The following is a 6097-nucleotide window of genomic DNA, read 5'->3' as shown; positions in this document are numbered from 1 at the left end:
TTTTCTAGGAGTATGAGATCTTTAAATTATAATATAGATGGTTATTTAAATTCCTAAACCAAAATTCAATGAAATATTGTGAAGGGTTTCCCCATACTAATAAATTATTCTCAGACATAGCTGCCATACAATTAAATTGATTTCTGATACTTTCTACTAAGAGTTAACATAAAATATCATCAATTAATTGCTCAGTTTTGCAACATTATCTTCTACTTTATACGTCAGTTCCAATTATAGAATATTACCTATGCTTTTTTGATCAGAGAGCAGTAAAACAAAGGTTCAAAGAACTCTTCACTTTTTTATGAATAATTTACTGTCAAAAATCAAGAAACTTATTTACTCACTTTATTGTGTTTAATACAAAAGAGAAGAAGTCAGAAATATTCAGGTAGAAGAGATACAAAAAACAAGATATATATATAGAGTGGAGAATATCATGCTGTTTTAGAGTGAATCACTCTCGTAGCAATTCCTTGTGTTCAGTATACTAGTATTTCTCCACAACTTAGTGTTTATTTCTTAAAATATTTTTTGAGGAAGCACACTTAGCAGTGCTCAGGACTTATTCTTGGCTCTTTGTTCAAAGATTACTCCTAGTTGGCCTCAGAAGCATTTTTGGTGATAGGATTGAACCAGGGTGACTGCATTCAAGTCAATTACTTTGACTTGTATTATCTCTCTAGGCCCTATTGGCTTGTTTTTTAATGGGGACTCTATTACATAGGTATGATAAATTAAGTCACTAGAAATTGATGGCTGATTCAAATTCAACCTTCAGTCATGAAAAGAGAGACCTGAACAGAAAATTCTAACGCTCTAATCACAGAGTTTGTTTCACTGGCAACCAGTTACATGGTCCACAGACAGAGTCCAAAAATCATCTTACCAACAAAGACATTATGGTTTATTTTGCTTTGTTTTGTTTTTTATTTTGTTTTAGAAGGAGGACTCTTAAGCTCAGGAGTACTCCTGTCTCTGTCCCTTTTTTCTCCTTAATTGAGGCAACATGATTTTCAAGTCTGTCTATAATTCTGTTTCAGGCAAAAAATATCATTGTACTACAACACTATCAAAGTGCAAATAACCCTGATCTACTGATCTCTAGATCCTTTCTCTTCATAATAATTAAACTAAAAATTTCATTTTTTCTATCATTCTAAAATTTAACTTTCTTTTTTATTTTATATAAAATATCAGCACTAGACAATTATGCTGTTATCATAAAATTATTTGTTTTGTTGTGAATTCTTCACAATTTTTAGTTCTTTTCTATATATTTTATGCATTCCCTATTAAGCAACTATATTTCCATTCAAGTCTTCACCCCCTTTTTGGACACATATACCTCCTGAAAGACTTCATCTATGTGTCAACTCATTCCTGTATATCTAGTCACCTCTCGCAAGTAAACAGTAGTTAGACATAAAATCAGAAATAGTTGCATAGAAGACATTTCTAAGTAGTTACTACTAAGTTTAGTCAGCTCACAATGAATACGTCCAATCCCCTCTTATTTTGGGTCAATTTTTCTATATTTCAGTCATTTAAATGAATAGTAGAAAGCAATAAATCATGCTTGACTCCTATCCTTTAATTTTCACAATGTAGGCAGCAGATAGTAAATGAGCAATGTTAAATTTATGTCCATATTATTTCTAACTTTCTCCCATATTAAAAGTCTCAAATTTTCATACAATTCTCATTTATATTATAATAAACTTCTGATTTCTCTGTATCTAATTTTACCATATCAATTCATATGAAAAGTTGTTTTCTCTGACCTGGAGATGTAACTTAATAGGTAGAATACATGCATGCCCTGCAATTGTGAGGTCTAAGGTGTAATTCGTAGCACCAGATGGCTGCCCAGTACCATTAAATATAGACAGCCCCCGCAACTAAAAACAACAAAAGAATTTCCTAAAAATAGTATATCTACTCAGTTGACATTATGTTGAGAAATTTTAAAAGCTTTCCACCATAATCAAGTGAAATATTTTTAATTGTACCATATTCACAAACTTTAATAAGTATTTATCTTGTTCCTACATAGATAAAAAATAAGGGAAAGCTTCAAACAGGAAGCTATTAGAATCAAGGAATTAAAAAAAAACAACAAGGGGCTGAAAAGATAATACAGAACGTAAGACATCTGCCTTGCATGTGGTCAACCTGGGTTTCTTCAATCCCTGTTACCTGCTAAGTTCCTCTGCGCCTGCCAAGAATAGTTCTTAAGTGCAGAGCCAGGAGTAATCCTTCAGTATTTATTACAAAGGCAGCCCAACCCCCCCAATAAAACAAGAACAAGAACAACAACAACAACAAAGCTACAGAGAAGCATTTCAACACCAGGTAGTTGTATATTCCTGATTTTTCCTACTTCCCACTCAACACTTTTTTCACCACTTCAATCTGTGTGTGTATCCTTGGTTTTCTCTACTTTTGCTCAATCATTAGGCTCATATATCATCTTTCATAAACATTTTTTTAAACTTTTTTTAGAGAGGCACACCTGCTGATACTCAAAAATGGATCTGCATTCAAGAATTACTCCTCTGGCAATACTCAGGAGACCAAACAGAACCAGGGATTAAACCAGGTAAGCCAAGTTCAAAGAAAGTACTGCTTTACTATCTGCTATACTATCTATGTTCCTGACATATTTCTTTAAGGGACACATAATAATAAATAAAATCATAAAAAATAATGATTAATGGCCTTCCAATGCTGTGTTCTTTACACTGACTGTATAGAAAGAAGAGGTACAGTAAATGCTCCCCATATATACCTCAAACCAAGCCCTTTGCCTGATCTGTATTGTGAATGGGGGTACAAAAAAATAATGACTAAAAATAAATTCTTCAATAAACTTCATGTCATATACAGGGGTCTCAAACTCAATTTACCTAAAGGGCCGCAGGTGGCACAGTCTGGGTGATCCTTGAGTGCAAAGTCAGTAGTAAGCCTTGAACATTGGGGGGTGTGACCCAAACAACTAAAACAAAACAAAAGGGCAGGGCAACAAAATGTTGTACAGAGGGCCATTTGCAGGCACGAGTTTGAGACCCCTGAATTAGAATCTAAGAGAGCGTGAAACACATACAGACACACACATCAACCTAATAAGTTGAAAAAAGGAAATGTTAAATTTACCAAATAATCCCAATAAAAGGAAAGAAAAAATTAACTAATTTATACATTTTAAAAAAGAATTAAAAATGAACTTTATAAGAAATTGCTATTTACCTCTTAAAATTCCAAATTAATAAAATAACACTTTTGAAGAAGAACATGCTAAAATAAGTGAGCAAATGATATATAGCTCTGCTTTGCTAAGTATATGTACAGAATAAACTTAAACTGGGCAAGAGTATTAGTATAGTGGGTAAGTCACTTGCCTTATATACAGTTGATCCAGGTTTGATCCCAGCCTCCTATAGTCCCCTGAACCTACTACCAAGAGTGATACCTGAGAGCTCAGAGCTAGGAGTAAAAAAAATGGCACTACCAGGTGTAAACCCACAACCAAAGAGAACAATTTACACTTTACTTTCGATTCCAACCCCTTTGATGATATATTGCCATTTAGCATTTATGTCTTTTTTTCTTTTCTTCTTTAAATGGAAGTCATGAGTATGGGAAACAGCTAAAAAGGAATGTAATACATTCATTGCATGTAGGATAACTTGAGTTCCATTGCAGACACTGAGTGGGTCCTTGAACACAGCTGAGTATGGCTCCAATCAATCAAATAAAGAGGTCTATCAAAATGTTTCACAAATCTCTAAACAAAAGTACTGTAATTAAGCATTTATTTTAGGGGCCGGCACAATAGTGCAGCAGTAGGGTGTTTGCCTTGCACGTTGCTGACCTAGGACGGATCTGCGTTAGATCCCCTGGCATCCCATATGGTCCCCCAAACCAGGACTGATTTCTAAGTGCATTGCCAGGAGTAATCCCTGAGTGGCACAGGGTGTGGCCCAAAACCCAAAATAAATAAAACATTTTTTAAAAGGGCATTTATTTAAAAGTGGACACCTAGAAAATTATGTTGAGTCAAAGTTAGCAAGGATCAAAAATAAAAAAAAAAGCAGGAACTGTAACAATATACGAATTTAAGAAAACTATATCAGTATTCTGGGTTTTTATATTCTTTTAAAGCCACTGTATTACTGAATTCTTGTACAAAAATGCATATATATGGGGGGAGGTTGGGCCACACACACCCAGTGATGCTCAGGGGGTAACACTGGTTACTTCTGTCTATGCGCTCAGAAATCGCTCCTGGCTTGTGGGACCATTTGGGATGCCTGGGAATCGAACCAAGTTCCATCCAAGGCTAGCGTCAGCAAGGCAGATGCCTTACCGCTCTGTGCCATTGCTCTGACCCCCAAAATGCATATATTTACCAAAGGTGTCAAAGTAGTACTAAAATCAAATTTAATTTTTTTATTTATTCTGTGCTGCTCAAATACTATTCCAGACTGTGCTCAGAAGTAATGGTCTATGGCTGGCATAGAAACGGGGATTCATAGAATGCAAGCCAAGCACTTTTTCTGTCTCTTTGGACCCCAAAATCAATTTTGTAGATGAGAAGACTCAGGTGCAAAAATATTAAAGTTGTTCAATTTATACAACTAGAAAGAAGTTGCTTGAAAGAAAATAAATATAAATGATATAATAAAAGCTAACATACTGAAAAGATATTCTAGTTTCTTCAGGTTACATCTGATATAGATCTAAGATAGAAAATATTAAATGCTGTAAAAGTTATTATTTTAAATTCTACAACTTAAATACCACACTTAAGAAACTAAAAAAATAAGAGAAACTTAATGTCATCTAAGCATAGATATAAAATCTGGGGCTAACATCACAATAGTGAAAGAGTAAATGGATACCTTTCTCTGCAAGATTAGAACCAAGACTTTCTTACTTACATTCCATACTAAACAACAGTTTCTATAAGAAAAGATAGCCATATCTAAAAGAAATGGGCAAATCAAGCTTTGTTTGTAGAGGACATAATTTTATATACAAAAAGTCATAAAAACTCACTATTAGGAAAAAATAAAGAATTCAGTGAGGTATTAGGATTAAAATACAAGTCAAAATAGAAATAAAAAAATTCAAAAACAAACAAGAAAATAATACCATATAAAATAGCATGAAAAAAACTAGAAAATGCATTTGTTGGGGCAGCATACTCTCAGTAGTGCTTACTGTACAGGAAATCATTCAGAGGAATGTTCTGGAGACCATATGTAGTACTGATCAAACTGAGTTGGCTCCCTCTAGTCCTAGAAACAAACTGTTTTAAAAGTGAAGTTAAGTGCTCGCTTCGGCAGCACATATACTAAAATTGGAATGATGCAGAGAAGATTAGCATGGCACCTGCACAAGGATGACACACAAATTCGTGAAGCGTTCCATATTTTTATTTTTTCATTTAGGTTATATGGTTTTGGGGGTATACGCTTATGTATACATTCTAAGTTTTCTTTCAATATCTTTCTCTTTAGACCAGGGAGGTGTGATTGCTTTTTGTTTTTCTTTTTGAGAAAAAAAAAAGTGAAGTTAACAGGCTGGAGCAGTGGTACAAGCTGTAAGGCGTCTGCCTTGATGGTGCTAGCCTAGGATGGACCGCAGTTTGATCCCCTGGCATCCCATATGGTCCCCCAAGCCAGGAGCAATTTCTGAGCACAGAGCCAGGAGTAATACCTGAGCGTCATCGGGTGTGCCCCCCCCCCCAAAATAAAAAAAGTGAAGTTACAAGTTTCAAAATCTATTAAGCACTGCTTAAGATAATAAAGAAAAATGTGGAAAGATAGATATCACTCATCTCTAAATTAAATGACAACACTGTTAAGGTAAGTTATAGTTCTGAAATTGATCTACAGAGGGAACACAATTTTCATCAAAATTCCAGCTAGTGACTTTATAAAAATATTCATGCTTACCAGGATTTAGAATAAAATTGCAGTAATAACTAAAACAATATTTTTATTAGTTTTTTGGCCACACTCAGTATTCTTCAGGGCTACACCTGGTTCATTGCTTGGGGGAAACGCAGTAGTGCTTTGGGAGAATA

The 6097-nt window shown here is 34.4% G+C and overlaps 1 non-coding gene and 1 pseudogene across 1 annotated transcript; both read left to right on the top strand.

Annotated features, from left to right (window-relative positions):
• Positions 1-2721: 2721 nt before the first annotated feature.
• Positions 2722-2843, top strand: LOC126010208 (uncharacterized; annotated as a pseudogene).
• A 2495-nt stretch (positions 2844-5338) lies between these two features.
• LOC126010527 (U6 spliceosomal RNA) lies at positions 5339-5445 on the top strand. Its single transcript, XR_007496552.1, has one exon. It is a non-coding gene; the product is annotated as a U6 spliceosomal RNA (small nuclear RNA).
• Positions 5446-6097: the final 652 nt, after the last annotated feature.

Source organism: Suncus etruscus, chromosome 5 (assembly GCF_024139225.1).
Source record: "Suncus etruscus isolate mSunEtr1 chromosome 5, mSunEtr1.pri.cur, whole genome shotgun sequence".
NCBI lineage: Eukaryota > Metazoa > Chordata > Mammalia > Eulipotyphla > Soricidae > Suncus > Suncus etruscus.
The sequence above is the reverse complement of the archived record's forward strand: the minus strand, read 5'-3'. Positions and strand labels throughout refer to the sequence as shown.